The following is a 20,206-nucleotide window of genomic DNA, read 5'->3' as shown; positions in this document are numbered from 1 at the left end:
CTAACATACTGACACAGCCAACGTAGTAGAGAGAATGGGCATTTCCAACAGTGTGTGACCTCAACGGTATAATACGATGTCATAATGCCTGAGTTTGATAGCAATTGTTTCTACATAACTGACTGGGGTACCGGAGTTAGGCGAGAAGGCAGAAGAGAAATGTATTGACAATGTATATATTGCATTCCACGAGAAGGATTGGGTTGCAAGGGACTAATGCATATGTTGGGGGCGGGACGACCACTATCACCGAGTATGCTATGCAAAATCTGCAATGTAAAACTGCTACAACCTGCTGTGTCTGTCGAAGTTACTGCCAAATTGATTGTCAACCTTTTCCTTTTCTGATATGCCAAAAAAAAAATACAAAAAAAACAAAGCAACAGATGGAGTACCAGGCAGGGACCAGTCACAGCACAGTCATATAAGACCAGGTCTAGGGAGCCACAGATAACGCAGGAGACACCATCAATGTCCAGCCATGAGCAAAGGTATCGTAATCGCAGGCAGGGACATGTGCCCTGGGAAGCAGGCAGGCCAGCCAACAGCATCAGGGCAGGAGCTAGCAGCGAAGAGGTGGCAGCCCGGGACCCAATTCAGGCACCACCGCAGCAGGCGCCCCAAGGGAGACCCACAACCAAAACGGGAACGGGCCCCAGGTGTCAGGGGGAGACCCCTAGTGCGGGCCCCCACCCACCGAAGGAAGCAGGTAACCCCCTGGGCGCCGAGGGGGGGGAAGCCCAAACAGCCCTAGCCGCCCCAGCGTAGCCCCAAACACCAGCTCCCAACTCGCAACCCAGCCCTCCCGCAGACCCACCCCCCGGCCCGCCGGCCCCAGAAATCGAGGCTCCGGGGAGCGCACCAGGCCACAGAAGCCCGAGGCCCACCCCAGGCCCAGGGAACAGACCGGAGAGGGCAGCAGCCGGGGAGCGGGCAGCGGAAGAGGGGCCGAAGGCAGAAACAGGCAACAGGGCCGCCCCCAGGGCAGCCACGGGCACAGGCTCCCAACACCCCCGGCAGCATCACAAACTCACGGCTCAGGCCGCAGCGTCGTCCCGGGCACCACAGAGGCCTGAGATCCCTCTGAGTGTATCACGCCACTCCAGCGGCCCTGGCGACAAGTGCAGCATATCCCTAGGCACGTATGGGCGGTGTCCAGCAGAGTCCAAACGCCCCTACATCAAGCAAAACGGAGATAAGCGCTTCCAACCGGCGGAGCTTCAACCAGAAGCGTCCATCTTGGTCGCCTCCGTGACCACGCCCCAAAAAGATTCCAAACTTTGTTCTGATGCCCAAACAACCACAGAATACACTTCTAAAAAAAAACAGGATCTAGGAGAAGGCGCTTGGAGACTAACAGGGTGTGAGGCAGAGGCCAGCAGCAGGGTCCAGCCCAGGTCCACTTGCCTCTCATCAGTTGGGTACTTCCAGAAAAAGGAGTCTAGCAGGTTGTTTCCATGCACCCACACAGGTCAGCCAACTGACTGTTGAAGACTACGTCTTTGTCCTGTGTAAAACAGGAAGTAGCTTAAGTCTTTCATGGCTCCTCTCAGGTCACAGACAGCAGGACCAGTCCTCTTCTGATCTTCTCCAGGTCCAGTGAGTATTATGAAGAGGGTGGTTGTGGATGCCACATTTATGCATGGCACTAACTAGTGGGTGGGGGGGCTCATGGTTCCTCCCTAACCTATGGGCTAAAAGTTCTCAGGGGTAAACTGTACCCAATTTTGCAGTAATTTCTGTTGACCCTACTGCCAAGAGGTGTAAAATGCCATGTCAGGTCATTTTCAAAACGGCTAATGTCTTGGGTGACACTAAACCTGCGCTATGATGGCTTGGTGCATTTGTCAGGAGTTTTCTATGGTAATCCTAGCATCCTTCCACATCGAACACTAAAATCCAGTTTGAAGCAGGCACTGTACCCGCAACAAACCCAGGACAGAAGTCTGGTAAGACAAAAACAGGGTCCTTTAGGAACCACAGATGTGATGCACAAGAATAATCCTGATATCCAGTTCTCTCCCTTTAGTGTGTCCCAAGTGGTACATGTGGCTCAACACACCATCAAGCAGAATTTAATTCACACTGCTCATTGCCCCCTATCTGAATGTTTTGTGGACTTCAGAGTCATCCTTTTTGCTCCGTAAGGTTAGCATATGTTTTGTTCTTAGGCAGCATTTCACTCCTCATTTACACCTACTGAAGGCTGAGCACAGGCTTGGAGAAGCTGAAAAGTTATTTCAAAGTAGCCTCCAGTAATTTTATATAGATTAAAGGTAACTTTCTCAAAGTTACTTTTCCATAATATTTATGAAAAATCCGTTTTCACCATCAAATTGTATTTTTAATAACTATTAAAACAGTGGTTTAGTTTTTTTCTAGCTGGCCCCTTTCCAGAGTTAGTAGCATTAGTATTTTAAACAATACTTTTTTTCTACATAAGACAGCTTAGGCCTGCAATAGTGAAAACAGTGTTTTGGGCCTTGTCACTGAAGGACATGGTAATATTAATTTTCTACGTCCCTCTTTTAAATACCATGCATCCTACCTTATGGGCTACAAGGCTTGCATAAGGGAGACTTACCAATAATTAAAAGGAAGGTTTTTACCAGTCAAAAAGGGTTAATTGAATATGTATCACAGTATGCTTTGAATTGTAGCATTCAAGTTACACATGGTAGGCCTGAAGCCATGTTTGTACTGCCACAATGGTGGAAAGCAGAATAGTTGCTGCAGTCCATACGTGGCATATACCTTCTAGGCCATAGGTGCACTTTCTACAATATAATAGGTACTAAAGGCAAGTTCAATGTGCAAATTAGGAATAAGCCAATTCTATTCGCATTACTAAGGTGGTCATGAGAAGATCATGAGCACTGGCATGATCAGTCCCAGGGCTGTGTTCCACTGTGAAGGGAGTAGGAAAATGGACCACCTCAACAGATTTGAATTCTCTCCCCACATTTGACTGAGCCACAAGCGAGGCATATGATTGGTTCCTATTTTGAGGTTCAGACCAAACAGATAAGGTGCCAGTTTCTTCAAAGATCAGACCACAGCAAATGATTCACTTTAATTGGCAACCCACCTTTGCTCCCTAAGTAGTAGCAGTCAACTCATGAGTGCTAAAGGTTGATCCAGGACCTCTTAATTAAGCTGTGAAAGAACTACCCAATACCATGCTCTGAAGCATCTGGCTCCATCACAAATTGCTTACTAATGTCATATGCCTTGAGAACCAATGCAGTTCATATTGCCTCCTTCAGTGAGTCAAATGTATTTTGACAAGCCTCAGTCCAGATCACCTTACTGGGGCATTTCCTTGAGGTGAGTTCTGTTGTGGTAGCAAAAATGCTCCCATAATCCTTCACTAAACTACAGTAGTTGCCCATAAGGTCCATGTATGCTGTCACCTGGGTCAGGGTTTTGGGAGGCTCCCACGCCATGGTTATCGACTGTTGGGGTGGTATGTGACGTCCGCCAAGCTGGTTGCCCGGGTACCCTACAGAGTCTGCTGCATCTGGCATTTACTTGTCTTAATAGTTTGGTCTGCCTACTGCAGGGCCTGAATCACTTCCTGAAGGTGGACAAGGCCGTCTTCCCAGCTGGAGCTATAGACTGCAATGCCATCCAAGTACGTGGCACTGAACTCCCCCAACCAAGCCAGGACCTGGTTTACTAACCTCTGGAAGGTAGCTGAGGAATTCTTTAGTCTGAAAAGCATTACTCAAATTTGGAATTGCCCCTCTGGAGTACAGAATGTTGATCTCTCCTTAGCACCCTCAGTCAGGACAATCTACCAGTACCCTGATGTCAAATCAAAGGTAATAAGGGATCTGGCAGCCCCTAACCTGTCGATGAGTTCATGCGCTCAGGTATGGGGTGTACATCTGTACTGGGAACTAAGCTGAGTCCCTTGTAGTCCACAAAGAACTGCCGTCTTGGGGTGCCATCAGGTGGGAAGATCACTGAGCTGGAATAGTGACCATTGGAACCCTTAATTCCCTTCAGGCTCAGCATTTTAGACACCTCATCTTTCATGCTAGCTCTAACTTTATTTGACAAAGAACTGCCGTCTTAGGGTGCCATCAGGTGGGAAGATCACTGAGCTGGAATAGTGACCATTGGAACCCTTAATTGCCTTCAGGCTCAGCATTTTAGACACCTCATCTTTCATGCTAGCTCTAACTTTATATGACAGTCTGTAGATTTTGTTCTTAACAGCCATATTGACCCATGTGCCTATATCATGGGTATATTAGCTGTGAGCCCTGGGATCTAACAGGGAGGTGAAATGTCCCAGCAAACGTTGGTATTTCCTCTGTTGCTCTTCCATAAGAAACGGGGAGGCAACAATTCCCTCCACTGAGCCATTTTGACCCTTGCATGACAGGCAATATAGGAGGTGTCCACTTTCCTCCTCTTCTCCACCATCTGTCATTATGAGCATTGATATCTTGGACCACCCAAAGATGCGTTTAACTCTATTGGCATGCAGGGCGCGTGCCTAGGAGCCAGCTAAGGTGGTTCCTTAACGCAGAACTCTATCTCTGCCACACTGAAAATATTACATCCTCTCCCCCGGAAAGCCACTGGGGAGCCTCCGAGGGGGCATCCCAGTCCAGCGGACACCCACAAACTCACACAACATCACAAATGAGGGTATCAGAGCCTCAGAGCGCTCATGGGAACTGCTGGAGCCATTCAGGTATGAGCAAGGCTGCTGGCCTGAAAGCAGCCGCAGCTACAGAGGTTAAATTCACTGATCCTCGGGCCAGACAGTCTCACTGGGGTGGAGAACGTGAGGAACATCCCCTTGGCTCCTAACATGCTGGAGGAGTCCAAAGCACGGTCTCAGGACTGGCCGACAAGAATGTAGAAGCAATGCCCAAACCCAACCAAATCCCACTGCATCCCCTGAGGAGGACAGCTAGACCCATGCCTCATGCCCCTCCTGAAGGTAGAGGAGGGGATTTGAGAGCCTTGACTGAACCCAAGCACCCAGGAGGGGGGAGGGGGCATGGTGGTGGACATATTCTTTGGCAGTCAAAACATAAACATAGTCCAAAATCCACCCCCGTCTGCTAGATCTGAGCGTACCAACAGCTTACACATGAGTGCATGCAGAGACCGAAGCAGTCACATACCACTTTTTCATTTCTGGCCAAACTTTCAGCTGTGGGCTAGAGACTGGGAGAAAGATACTGCTAAGCTTCGCTGCTCACATAGATTTCTAGACTACTGCTTTGTATATTAAGGTGCACTGGGTGAACTTGCCATGTCTTTAGACCACCGGAAGCTGTGAGGGCGACAGACTGAATACCTGTTTGATTACCACAGGGAACCCTCGTGGGTCACTGCAGCGAAAAGCGGTAAAACTCCCTAGCTCCTGGAGCAAGGTCTTGCCTCATGCCCCGACTGAATGGTACACAATGGACAACAATTACCCCAAATAGAGCAAACTCCTGTTTGAGCAGTAGAGAGAGACAGGCTCATGCTCCAGGCCCCTCTTGCCCATGCCCGACCCACTGAAGGCAGCCTTGTTGCACTCTAAACCTGAGCAAGGCAAAGTCGATCGAACTTGAAATGAAATCTAGCCTTGTTCAATTTGGTACCAAAATCAACCACTTAAATGCATGAATAGAGCTGCTGAAGGACAGGAATACAGGGGGGACTCCCTCGAAGCAGCTGAAAACTGAGTCTCGATCCATGAAGATGAAGCCCCCACCACCAAAGCGACAGTAACCCGTTTGGAACAAGACCTACAGAAAGCGATGGCCAAAATGAGGATTTAGAATCACTATCATGCAGGAACTACATCCGAAAAGTGGGTCTTCCAGACAACACTAACAAGGTAAATCTGAACTTTTCATTTAATCCTTGTAGGCAAGCCTTTTTGGCCAGGACAAAGTTTCAGATCTCCTAGTGGTCAAACAAGCCCACAGATCACTGGGTCCCAGACCCTGATTGGGATGCCTCCTGATGGATTATTGCACCACTTTTGAATTATCGAGATATAGCCATAGGCCTGGCGAGTGAGTGGGACGTCTCATCTATCAGGGCTCAGACATTTCAATCTACCCTGATTTCTGTGAAAGAGCCTCAAAGAGCATTTGCAGTAACCTAAAAGATTCTATGGGACAAGGACTTCAAATATCCCATGCTCTACCTGGCCCTCCTCCAGACGGATATGCAGATCTTCACTAGCCACAAGAATGCTTTAGCGCTCACCAGAAATTCAAAAAATCCAGACTCAAATGGACATCCAGCCACACTGCACAATTCCCACACCTCATCGAAAGTGGAAGCTGCCTTAAAAGCCAAGAGGCCACAGTCAATCACTCAACATGAGCCCCCCCCCCCCCCCCCCCAACCCCCCTTTCACCTACCGACAGGCACAGCATGTCTGGATAGACTGTTACACAGGCCTGTCAGTCAGGTCATGAACTGCAGGACAGCTCTACTGATCTGTGCTGTTTGTTTCTAGATCACTGCCTTCCACATGGTGAAGGCTCAGACCCCACATGAATATGTTAACCAAACAATTGGGGGCCTGTGGAGACAGCTTAATATGGAAGCAGAGAGGGTATGCACTAGCTCCCCTTCCAAACACTGTGTACAATGTTTTGTATGTGGGGAATTACAGAAATAAGTTACTATGCTCCGAAGTTAGGGTAATCAGCGTTGGGGGTGGCAGTGCAATGTGAATATTTTTGTGTTTTGCACAGGCACACATATAGGGATTCCACATTCAACAAGACCTGGTGTTCACACACAGCTTTCACTGCGGCATACATGCCAGACCCTAACACAGGAAGGATCAGGTTATTACATGGATTATACACAGGCTCGGCAACTGTAAAAAGAAACGTCCAATACTGGCCTACATGAACAGACACGTGTCGAAGCTGTGTTCCTACAGGAGGCCCACTTATGTCTGACAGACACAAAATATTTTGGAGGCACATGGGGACAGAATACCTATTTGTATCCTATAGTATATATCCTAGATGCATATCCATACTCTTTAAACATTCGCTGAGATTCCAACTGAAACTTTACCATGGGAACTTTGAGGGGCGATATTTATATACAGAAGAAAACTAAATGGCACTCACGTCACCCTTATCAATTCATACCCATTCAACAAGGATGATCCTGGGTTTTTCTAAGACATTATGACCCTGTGTTGCCAGCCCGCAGCGAGCAATATCATTGGTAAGGGAGATCTGAACCCAACCCTAAATCTGGAGACTGATAGTACCAACCCAAATCACAGCGACTACCCAAAAGCTGCTAAGGTATTATGACAGATGGAGTATATGAGAGATATACAAAGGCAGAGGTATGGGCAGGAAAGAGTATCTCATCATTCCGCATTACCCAACACCCACTACCATATAGAATTCTGATTAATCGACAATGAGGTGCTTCCATGTGTTTGCACTATCACATACCTGCCTCACACTCTATTCGACCAGAAGAATTATATGCACTAATACAACAACGCCCACAACAGCAAGGAACTCTTCAGCATCGTCAAAGAGTTCTCCAACCCCAGCGCCGGAAACAACGACATCACCCCTTCGCAAGACCTCTGCGACTCACTCGTCTCGTTTTTCCACCGCAAGATTACCGATATACACAACAGCTTCAGCGCATCTACCACGCACCCAACCACCGAACCAGCACCCCCCACCACCACCCTCTGCGCCTGGACCCCGATCAGCACCTAAGACACCACACGCACGATGAACACCATCCACTCTGGATCACCAACCGACCCCTGCCCCCACCACGTCTTCAACAAGGCCGACTCCATCATCGCACCCCAACTCCGGGACGTCATCAACACCTTCAACACCGCCACCTTCCCAGAGACGTGGAAACATGCCGAGCTCAGCGCCCTCCTGAAGAAACCAACTGCAGACCCCACCGACCTCAAGAACTACCGCCCCATTTCCCTCCTCACTTTTCCTGCCAGATTCATCGAGAAGACAGTCAACAGACAGCTTGCCGCCTTCCTCGAGACGAACGGATCCCTCGACCCCTCGCAGTCCGGTTTTTGAGCCAACCACAGCACCGAGACCGCCCTCATCGCAGCCACTGACGACATCAGATCCCTGCTCGACAACGGGGAAACAGCGGCCCTCATCCTCCTGGACCTCTCTGCAGCGTTCGACACTGTCTGCCACCGCACCCTAGTGAAGCGCCTCAGCAACATCGGAGTCCAAGAGAAAGCACTAGAGTGGACTATTTCGTTCCTCGCCGGAAGAACCCAGAGAGTCCACCTCCCCCGTTCAGATCCAAGGCCACCAAAGTCATCTGCGGCGTACCACAAGGATCATCACTCAGCCCAACCCTCTTCAACGTCTACACGAGCCCTCTCGCAGCCATCGCACGCAAAAACAACCTCAACATCATCTCCTACGCCGATGACACCCAGCTGATCCTATCCCTCACCAACGACCCCGCCTCCGCCAGAACCAGCCTACACGAAGGGATGAAAGACGTCGCCGAGTGGATGAAGAACAGCCGCCTGAAACTGAACTCAGACAAGACGGAAGTCCTCATCCTGGGATCATCGCCCTCCTCCTGGGACGACTCCTGGTGGCCCCCTGCCCTGGGCACCACTCCCAAGCCAACGGACCACGCACGCAAAATGGGCTTCATCTTGGACTCCTCCCTCTCGATGACCAGACAAGTCAACGCCGTATCATCATCATGCTTCAACACCCTGCGCATGCTCCATAAGATCTTCCGATGGATCCCCACCGAAACCAGGAAGACGGTTACCCAGGCTCTCGTCACCAGCCGACTGGACTATGGAAACACCATCTACGCCGGAACCACAGCCAAACTTCAGAAAAGACTCCAGCACATCTAGAATGCCTCCGCACGACTCGTCCTGGACGACCCCCGACAAAGCCACATCTCCGGCCACCTGAGAGACCTGCACTGGCTCCCCGTCAGCAAGAGGATCACGTTCAGGCTCCTCACCCACGCACACAAGGCCCTCCACGACCTGGGCCCCAAGTACCTCAACAACCGCCTGACCTTCTACGCACCCACCCGCCAGCTACGATCGACCAGCCTCGCCCTCGCCACCGTACCACGCATCCGCAAAGCCACCGCCGGGGGAAGATCCTTCTCCTACCTGGCAGCCAAGACATGGAACTCCCTCCCCATCCACCTTCAACTACCCCAGGATCACCTTCCATTCAGGAAGCTCCTCAAGACCTGGCTCTTCGAGCAGTAGCGGGCCCTCCCCCCCAGCGCCTTGAGACCCTACCGGGTGAGTAGCACGCTATACAAATGTCCATGATTGATTGATTGATTGACAATCGACAAATACTAGCTGACATACACTTGCCCACACAAGCACCTTATGGACAGGGAATTAAAATATATAACTAAAGACAATGGAGAATGCCCGAGCAAAATCCTCGAATGGCTGCTGTGAAAAAGAGTGCACGTAGGACACAATATACTCCCTTAAGCTCAGTGCTAGGGGCAAAATAACAGATCGGACATACATAGTCCAAGCAATTCAAAACTACTAAACGTCCCTATACACAGGCCAGATGACAACAACTACTGCTGACATACATTACCTGGACAATATAGCACTGTCTTGGATGGAGGGGGCTATCAGAGACTATGAACTTTAACCTATCGACACACAGGAAATAGTGCATGCTATTGACTTCTTGGGGAATGGGAAATCACAATATACTGACGATCTCATAGCACTTCTATAAAGGATATAAGTTAATGCTGGCAACTCACCTTGCCACACTCTACAAAGAAGCCCTGGAGAAGGGAGAACTCCTCCACCACCACAAGAGAGGCAGTCATCACAGCCATATTGAAACTGGGCAGCTATGCTAATCCTACAAGCTGCTATCACTATTAAACCTAGATAATAAAATACTGGCATGGAATATTGCCAACAGACTGGCCCCCTTGATGTCTGGCTTGGTACTTCCGGAACAACCAGGTTTTATGCCAAGCAGAGCTTTGCTAAACAACCTGTGAACTTTCTTTGCCACTATACTGCAGCTCCATCTGAATGCCATATTGGTGTTTCTCAATGCCAAGAAGGCGTCTGGCTCTTTCAAATGGCCTTTATTATTTGCTGTCCTGCGGTGACTGGATCCCTCATAAAATGAACTTAACTAACTTACTGTACACTAAACCCTAGGTAAGAATTTGCTTCAACAATTGGCTCTCAGAACCAGCTTCCATTGATGGGGGTACAAAACAAGGATGCACACTCTTGCCCCTCCCATTTGCTTTAGCTATAGAGCCACTGGCTGCCTGGCAGCCATTCAAACATCTACATTGAGGGATCACACTTTCGAACAAGCAAGTATTATTGTCCTTATATGCAGAAGATATATTGCTATTTGTCAAGGACCCTGAAAAGAACATTGAACCCCTCTTAGCAGAAATGACACAATACAGGGACATATCCGGAATTCCATTAAATTTGTCAAAATCCGAAATGTTCCCATTAACAGCGGCGGCTTATAAACCGGCAGCGCACTCCCTGCTCTGCTGGCAGGTTGATATTGCCCGCTATCTGGAGATTAAACTCGAGAGACATGCAAAAAATACTGCTGGAAAATTATGTCCCAGCGCCAGTAAATCTATAGGTGGATCACACTTGTATTATAGATTGCAGAGGGATTTGCACTGATTAAGATACTGGTACTCCCAAAGTTTTCAGACTTCTTTCAAAATATTCCTATAACACTGCAGCAACCCTTCTCATTTAACTCCAAACTGCACTGACAAGACTGATCTGAGCTGGAGCTGGACACCAAACAAGCCTGCGTTAAATGGGTGGGGGGTTCCATTGCCAAATCTAGGAAGATACTACCATTCTGCATAATCAAGACGTGATATTTTGGTACTGCCAAGGTGGCATTTTCTCGCATGTCCATAATGAGAAAAATCAGACACAATCAGGTGATCGCCATACCAGCGTCACCATCAAAGGGCTAACGCTGACATGGCTGTTCTGGCACATGGCGGCTAAGGCTGCACATGAACTGTATATACTCTCATTTGTCCCTCATCAAATTCCCGCGGAATCACAACGCGGTCGTAACAACGACCGTGTTGTGATTCCGCATACCATTACTCCGCAAGTCAGCACAACAACTAGCGGGTGGGGGGGGGGGGGGGAGGGGGGGGTTGGATTTAAAATCCAACACCTTCCCTAGTGTCCGCACAGATTGGAGTTGGAATAGTAAATTATACTATTCCAACATCTAGCACCCCCCCTCCGCAAGTCGTCGTGCCGACTTGCGGAGTAATGGTATGCAGAATCACAATGAGGTTGATGTAAATACTGCGTTGTAATTCCCTGTGGGGAAAAAGGCTGCGGGATTTCAACACATATTCGGTTCCAAACATCCACACCCCCCTTTCCCTCGTCCAGGTACCTTTTTGAACATTCTGGCGCTGAGCCAGAGATCCCCTTCTTTCACAAGGTCACTGGGCCAAGTGAGCTGTGGTTAGATCAAGTACTGGCATACTTCTGTAAAGCAATTTTATCAAGATGCACTAGTGCATCCCTGCCAACAATAGACCAGTGCTTCAACCAGGCCAACCCCCAGTCCTCTTCTGAAATTCTACGCTTCTGCAAGGCCACCTCAAAAGCTACAAGCCATATACCAGTGTAATCCCCCACTACACAACTAGGCACAAGGTATTTTGAGATGTGGATTCTTTGTTTACCTCTCCTAGGCAGGTTACACGTTTTTAAAAAAGAAGTGGGGGGACTCACCAAGTTAGGCAGAATAGGTGCGACATCACCACTTGACATCACAGAAAGTGACATCACAGGAAGTGGCATCACAACTCACAGGAAGTGGGATCACAACCCATGACCTCATAGGAAGTGAAAGATCTTAAGACCTCACATTTGTTTAGCAGATCTATCAGGAGTACATCTGAGTGCATTATAATATTTAACAAATTAGATTCTGCATTGGGTTTGTGCCAAAATATTGATGCAACCCAGAAGCAAAATCTGACCTCAACTTGTACATTTTCTTTTTAAACCTTGCACAAAGAAATTGGCAACAAGGAGAAATGAGGCACTAAATCTGTTCTGCTTAATTGGTTCTAGACCATGATAAAGCGACAGTCGCACTCCGTGTGTAACACAAGGCACCTTCATGAATACTTTAATGGGGCCAGTGGGTATCACCTTCTGATCAAGAGGCGTGAGGGTTAAAATATTGGAATAATGCATTTTCCTGAAGAGACCAAAACGTCCACAAGTGGCACATCTATGAATCTGATTCATAAATTAGACCATTCATCCATTGTTAATATTCTTCTTTTCTTATTAATCTTCCAAATTTTCTAAGAATATATTGTGTTCAAGGACACACTACATCATATTTATCTTTAATAATCAGTATGTGAGAAAACTCAATGCATTTTGGACTTGGCCCTTCGTCAGGGGTTAATTCCTAAAAAGTAATATCATTAATTAATGCAAAGATTCTGATTACCACCTAAATCATATCTGAAGTGCAAATCATATCTAAAGTGCTTGCGTAAAAAGCTGATACTGCAAAAAGAACTAAAATATGCAAAATCCTCAATACGTTCCTTAATCAATTATGCAAAAAAAAGTGCAACTCAATTGTGTACAGAAGCAGTGAATTATCCGTGAACTGATTGCTGTACATCAGTGTGATGGTCATATCCAAAACAGTCACGACGATGTATGCTTAAACGCAGATTCCACCATAAAGTAAAAAGTTAATCCATCCCGTGTGTAAAAGCTGTTCACAAATGCGAAGAACCTATCAAAAGAGTCACTGTAATACTCATCGGTGCCCTGATATGTATGCTTAAACACAACCAACTGGTGTGTGATGTTTGCTCACCAACTGATAATTCTTTCACAAAACTGACCGTAATTATTTATGATAAGTGCCCTAATAAGCATGCAAATTGTCATAAAATCAAAAGTGTAATTGGTTGCAATGACTGTATTTTAAAATATCTTATGGGATTAGGACACCTGCTGCAGATATCTTTTTGTGCAAACTAAATCTCAGGGAATAATAATAATGGTAAAATAAGTCTGGAGGATTTCGAATTTGCTGGAGAGATGTGTGTTTTGCCTACTGCTAGTTTTGAATCAAGGTAGCTTAGAGGGTTAATATGTCTCCTGCAAAGCACATTATGTAACAGGCAGATGACAGATTTTTATTTTATGTAAATGGGAAAGTGGGTTAATGCTTCTAAGACCGTTCCTTTCGTTACTTGAAGTTCAAAAACTGTAATCCCAGTATAGCAGAGTGAGTTATGAAGCAAATGTGGCTCCGACACCTTGTAACCCTCACTGTCTTATGGACGCATCCTTTATATTGATGTACACACATAATTTATTGTCAATGTATAATCTGTATGTGATGTACAGCACTGCTACCACTATTTTGTTTTATTTCTTTTTTTAAAATAGTTTTTATTGAAAATAATGGACAATTACAACAAACAAGACCATCTGCAATACAGTTTCGACAAATCTGCGTTCCAGCGGTACAGCATCATGTAGGAGTATCACAGTTGGGTTCAAGGTGCCTCAGTGTCCCCAATTACCAAATCGGGCTCTGGTGGCGTGCAAATATCCCCTCGGTATGCATCCAGGCATCCCATATCTTTCATACCAACCTAAGAGTAGCAAGGGGTCAAAAAACTAGTGTGTATGCCTCGTCTGTAAAAGGTGTGTGCTATAATCGAATAAACTAGCAAAATCTGTCAAAGGGTCTCTCCAAATGCTCAAAGAGATCCCATCAGACTTACACCCTGTACCGCCCTACATCATTTGGGAACCTTCAAAGTGCACATGGGAAATCGAGTACCCAGTGCAAGATTTGGCCAGGCTTAACCAAATCCCTCACATCAATCCCAAACAGTCTATGATGTAATCAATATTAGGTATCAGGAGGTTGTTGAAAAGCAGTGCTAAATAATGTAAACCAAAAGTGTGTAAGGTGCTGTGGCTAAAATTGAGTAAAAGGAGGAAAATATGTTTAATGGACACCTCCCTTTTCTCAATATTAAAAACAGTGCAAATAGTAGCTTTAGCAAATAACTACACAGATGAACAAAGTGGTCGACATGTTTCTGCAGACTATCAATGGGCCCATAGGTCACCTTGCTGCTTCATCAGGACCTAATTTTGCTACTGCTATGTGTAATAATGTGAATCAAATTAGAAAATGAAGTGAGAATTAAAGTAAATATCACCTGAAAGTTCTCCTGTGTTCAAATTGTCGGAGTACACCAAATGGACAAACATACACACACACAAAGATGAGAGAAATGTACATATCATTAGTGACAATGTCATATTTAAAAAAATCAGCTGCTGAATTATGTCAAGTCAGGTAAATGTACTGCAAAACATCATGTCACCTCAAATAGGTGTACCTTGAGAGCTAGACCTTCAATGTGTCTCATAATCATATGTGCGGAGAACATATAACTCACACTCACCCAATTTGTAGGAGAATGTCGCCCCCCCCTCACCTGGCCACAGCTCAGGTAACACGGAGCACCGCTCTGTTCAAGCCAAACAAATGAAAAAGATCAGAGGAAGCACCTCGCTGCTGCACAACAACACTACGTGTCTTTACTAGACCAAACATGTGTGAATAGAACCTTCATTTCCTATTATAAACGTAGTAGTCATTGACCAATTAGGTCACCCGTGGCATCCTTGGTGAATTGAGGCGCAGCGTCTGTACAAGTAGTCATTATGTTCACAAGAATACTTATAGAGCAGTGTCTACTCACAAGTCTCGTCATGGGTGAGTTTCTATGACCTGCATTATGTTGCGCATAATCTGTTATGATCAAAATACATGCGCTCTCATAGTAGTTTGCTTTGTCAACTACTCATTAAGTGCGGTAAATACGGTGGAAAAAGCCCATGACTCACGAATAATTTTTATCACACCACTCCTTGAGTAAAGCGAGACAGAACCATCCACCGGCCGATTTCTGTTGGAAGCTATTCTACGCCGTGTGTCTATTTTATAACCCAAAAATAAAGCAACCATCCCTCGCGCCGTCTCTAAGCATGTAAAAATGCTTACTATCATTTTAGCCAAGAGAGACCTCAGCTGTTTTGCCGCGCTAGCAGTTTCTACATACCCCTTCCAAAATCTATCGCAGACCTTCTGATCTCTCTGCTAGTAGAACGGCCCAGACTGAAATGGGTAAGTTTTTTAGAAAAATTCGGCTACACTACTTATTTGCCGATAAGAATTCAACCTTACAAGAGAGTCAGAGTGCTGACCTAAACACTGGTCTTAAGAGACCTTCTACATTCAACCCCACTACGACAGGTCTCACAGCGAAAGTGCTCACTTTTGAAGAAGCTGTTGACCAGGATTTGAAAGAACTATTTCATCTAGACACAAGACCCTTCAACAACTCTTCCAAGAAAGAACAAGAAGCGATAAGAGACTTGGCCAACAACCAGTCCATAGTTATCAAACCTGCGGACAAGGGTGGAGCGATAGTGCTACTCAATGGTTCTGTCTCGCTTTACTCAAGGAGTGGTGCGGTATATATTAAGCCTGAGTCATGGGCTTTTTCCACCGTATTTACCGCACTTAATGAGTAGTTGACAAAGCAAACTACTATGAGAGCGCATGTATTTTGATCAGAACAGGTTATGCGCAACATAACGCAGGTCATAGAAACTCACCCATGACGAGACTTGTGAGTAGACACTGTTCTATAAGTATTCTTGTGAACATAATGACTACTTGTACAGACGCTGTGCCTCAATTCACCAAGGATGCCAAGGGTGACCTAATTGGTCAATGACTACTACGCTTATAATAGGAAATGAAGGTTCTATTCACACATGTTTGGTCTAGTAAAGACACGTAGTGTTGTTGTGCAGCAGCGAGGTGCTTCCTCTGATCTTTTTCATTTGTTTGGCTTGAACAGAGCGGTGCTCCGTGTTACCTGAGCTGTGGCCAGGTGAGGGGGGGCGACATTCTCCTACAAATTGGGTGAGTGTGAGTTATATGTTCTACGCACATATGATTATGAGACACATTGAAGGTCTAGCTCTCAAGGTACACCTATTTGAGGTGACATGATGTTTTGCAGTACATTTACCTGACTTGACATGATAATTCAGCAGCTGATTTTTTTAAATATGACATTGTCACTAATGATATGTACATTTCTCTCATCTTTGTGTGTGTGTATGTTTGTCCATTTGGTGTACTCCGACAATTTGAACACAGGAGAACTTTCAGGTGATATTTACTTTAATTCTCACTTCATTTTCTAATTTGATTCACATTATTACACATAGCAGTAGCAAAATTAGGTCCTGATGAAGCTGCAAGATGACCTATGGGCCAATTGAAAGTCTGCAGAAACATGTCGACCACTTTGTTCATCTGTGTAGTTATTTGCTAAAGCTACCATTTGCACTGTTTTTAATATTGAGAAAAGGGAGGTGTCCATTAAACATATTTACCTCCTTTTACTCAATTTTAGCCACAGCACCTTACACACTTTTGGTTTACATTATTTAGCACTGCTTTTCAACAACCTCCTGATACCTAATATTGATTACATCATAGACTGTTTGGGATTCATGTGAGGGATTTGGTTAAGCCTGGCCAAATCTTGCACTGGGTACTCGATTTCCCATGTGCACTTTGAAGGTTCCCAAATGATGTAGGGCGGTACAGGGTGGAAGTCTGATGGGATCTCTTTGAGCATTTGGAGAGACCCTTTGACAGATTTTGCTAGTTTATTCGATTATAGCACACACCTTTTACGGACGAGGCATACACACTAGTTTTTTTGACCCCTTGCTACTCTTAGGTTGGTATGTAAGTAATTGTCAGGGTTGTAGTATTGGAAGTTCGTTAAATATTCCCTGGGACCCTCTTTCTGTGGTTTAAATCCCATATCTTTCCCCATTTGCGGGGTCTCCCTCTGGCCACATACACAGCTCTCTCTCGAGACATACACCAATCAAGGTCTTCCATCCATTTCCGAACCCGGGGTGCTCGACCGGCTCCCCATAGTTGTGCAATGTTTCGCTTGGCAATCATACAAGCAAGTGTTACCCAGAGCTTGCCGTGAGTCGAAAGGTCGATAGGCTCCCGTACATTCAGCAAACAGCGGCATGCCTCTAATGCAACCTGTACACCCCACACCTCGCTCATTTTCTCATGAATCTTGGTCCAGTATTTCTGGATATCAGGGCACTCCTACAGAATGTGCATGAAGGTACCTAACATACCACAACCCCGTCGACAGTTTGCGCTTGTGGCGAGCCCCATCCGGCACAACCCCGGGCCCGTGGTGTAGGACCGGTGGAGGATTTTAAGTTGCACCAGCCGAAATCTCATGGAGATCGCCACTTCTCGAGGGGATGACACAGCTTCCACCCAATTCTCATCATCCAAAATCAAACCATCTGCTACCCATTGCTCACGTACTCTCACCAGGGGATCTTCTGTGTGGTTGACCAACTTTTTATAGACCAGAGAGATCACTCTGGTGGGGAGATACCCATCCAAGAGTCGATCTTCCAGTGGGGAGGCCTCTGGCGGCGTCACATCACGAGGAACCGCTGTCGCCAGGGCATGTTTGATTTGCAGATATCGGAATCGCTCACTCTCATTCAACTGGTGTTTGGCCTGTAGTTCCTCAAAGGTCAATATCCCCTTCTTGCCCCAAATGTCTCTAATCTAGGAGATACTTATTAGGTCCCAACGATCGAAACCCTGGGACTTCCACAGGCTGCCCAGGGCCCCGGAGTTCCATAGTGGGGTGGCCATGGTTATCTTACCCTCCCATTGGAGGGCACGGTTGGCATCTTGCCACATCCGTGTCGAAGCCGACACGGGACCCATCAGTGGGAACCTACTTCGCTTGGCATACAATACCCGGGTATACTCGCCCCCCGGCAACTGAGCTTGATCCATTGCGAACCCCGGGTCAGCCAGGGAGCCATAGATCGCGTGATTAATGGGGGCCAGTTGGGAAGCCAGTAGTATTTCCTAATGCTGGGTAAACCAATCCCACCGTCATACCAGGGTAACATCAGCTTAGATAAAGCAATCCGCGGCCTCCCCGCCCAAAGAAGCTGACGCTGTAGCGATTCTATCTCGATGAAGTACGAGGAAGGCACGGGATCAAAGAAGTTCTGTAAAGCGTATAAGAACCGCGGTAGTGCCATCATTTTGAACAGAACCACACGACCCAGAAGGGAGAGTGGCAGTTCCTTCCATTTTGCGATATCCCGGCGGAGTGTGGCCAAGGCGGGAACCAGGTTAGCATCGAAACGCTGTTTAGGGTCCCGGGAGATGTAAATACCCAGATAGCGAAAACCCACCTGCTCCACCCCTACCGGGCAGGTTTCTGGCACTCTGGGGGGATCACCGCTCGACACAAATAAGACCGATTTCTTTCAGTTAATGGCAAACCCCGAATATCTACCGTGTATTGCCAAGATATCCATGAAGACGATGAGAGACTGTCGGGGGAAGGTCAGATACATCAGGATATCATCCGCGTATAGCGAGATTTTGTCCTCCCAATCTGAAGTCCAGCGCAACCCTTTAATCGATCTATCCCATCGTACCCAGGCCGCGAGCGGCTCGAGCGCCAGAGCAAATAAAAGTGGCGAGAGGGGACATCCTTGTCTGGTGCCCCGTCCAAGCTGAAAATCGCAGGACTTGTGATTGTTTACCACTACCCAGGCCAGTGGCGCAGAATACAGGAGACCGATCCATCGTATGAATTCCTGGCCAAACCCGAATTTCTCCAGCACCGCAAATAAATATGGCCATTCCACTCTGTCGAACGCCATAGTAGCGTCCAACGACAAAAGCGCCGCTGGCTCATGGATGTGAGCCAAACCTGCAACCACCCCATGGAGTCTACGAAGATTAAGGGCGGTATTTCGGCGCGGCATAAAACCGGACTGATCCGGGTGTACCAGTTCAGTTATAATTTTCACTAGCCGGTTCGCGAGTAGTTTGGCCAGAATTTTAGGCTCCGCATTTAGGAGAGAGATTGGGCGATAAGAACATTCCAGACGAGGCTTACCTTCCTTATATATGACACCAATGTTAGCAATACGCTGGTCGTAGGGAAGCATGCCATTTTCCCTGCTCTCAAGATACATGGCTTTCATAAAAGGAGCTATACGATCAGCATGAAGCTTATAGAGTTCAACAGGAATACCATTCGGGCCCGTGGCTTTCCCGGAGCGTACCCCGCGGATGGCCATCGCGACCTCGTCATTTGTTATATCGGAATCCATAAACTCCCGATCCTCGGCCGATAGAGCGGGCATTCGGATATCCCGGATGACATCCGCATTCTCTTCCACCGTGTACATCCCCGCTGAGGTATAGACCTCCTCATAGTATCTGGCAAACTTGTCCGCTATATGCTGTGGATCCGTCGTGGCACCCGAGCCCGCCATATGCAGCTCCGGGACAATGTTTTATTTCTTTTATAGAGCTTTAGCACTACTGCAGAGCTAAAGGGTTATATAAGAAATAATTTTTAAAACGCTTTTTTGTTTAATTTGCGTAAATACTGGGGCAACCAACACATCAGACTTCTGTTCGAAGTCAAAAGCATTTCTCTCTTAAGTACCTGTGAAGTGATAAGTTATGTGCATTTATTTCCCCTCCATTGCATCTAGTGTGCGGTTCCCAGCCAGGATACTCCAACAAAAAGACACCTAATGGCCCCTTAATGTCGGCCCTTGCCATGTGCCCAGCTTGCATCTGATAGGCCTATGCCCCCTCTTGCTTGGAACAAAAGCAGCCAATGTGCAACGCTGCTGAAAGTGTTCCGGTGTCAGAAAAGGACACCAGGACGAGTTCAGTATATTTCTATGAATTCCAGGAGAAGTCGGAAAGGAACATGGCACTCGGCTGAAAGTGGGATAAAAAGATTTTGAGGTTTTAGGATCAGGTCTGGTCTAATTAGGTCGTCGGTAGAACCAGATTTGACTTGGCTGCATGGTGCTGGTAAGGAGGCAGGCGTGAGTAGAGGCAGAGCACTCAGTATAGTCCTAGGGCTAAGGCTCTCTGGCAAAGTGGGACTTTCCATCAAATTGGAAGTCATATTGGAAGAGAAATGTGAGTAGATATCTTCGAATTTG

This window comes from Lissotriton vulgaris, chromosome 5, assembly GCF_964263255.1.
Source record: "Lissotriton vulgaris chromosome 5, aLisVul1.2, whole genome shotgun sequence".
NCBI lineage: Eukaryota > Metazoa > Chordata > Amphibia > Caudata > Salamandridae > Lissotriton > Lissotriton vulgaris.
This window is presented reverse-complemented; position numbering follows the sequence as displayed.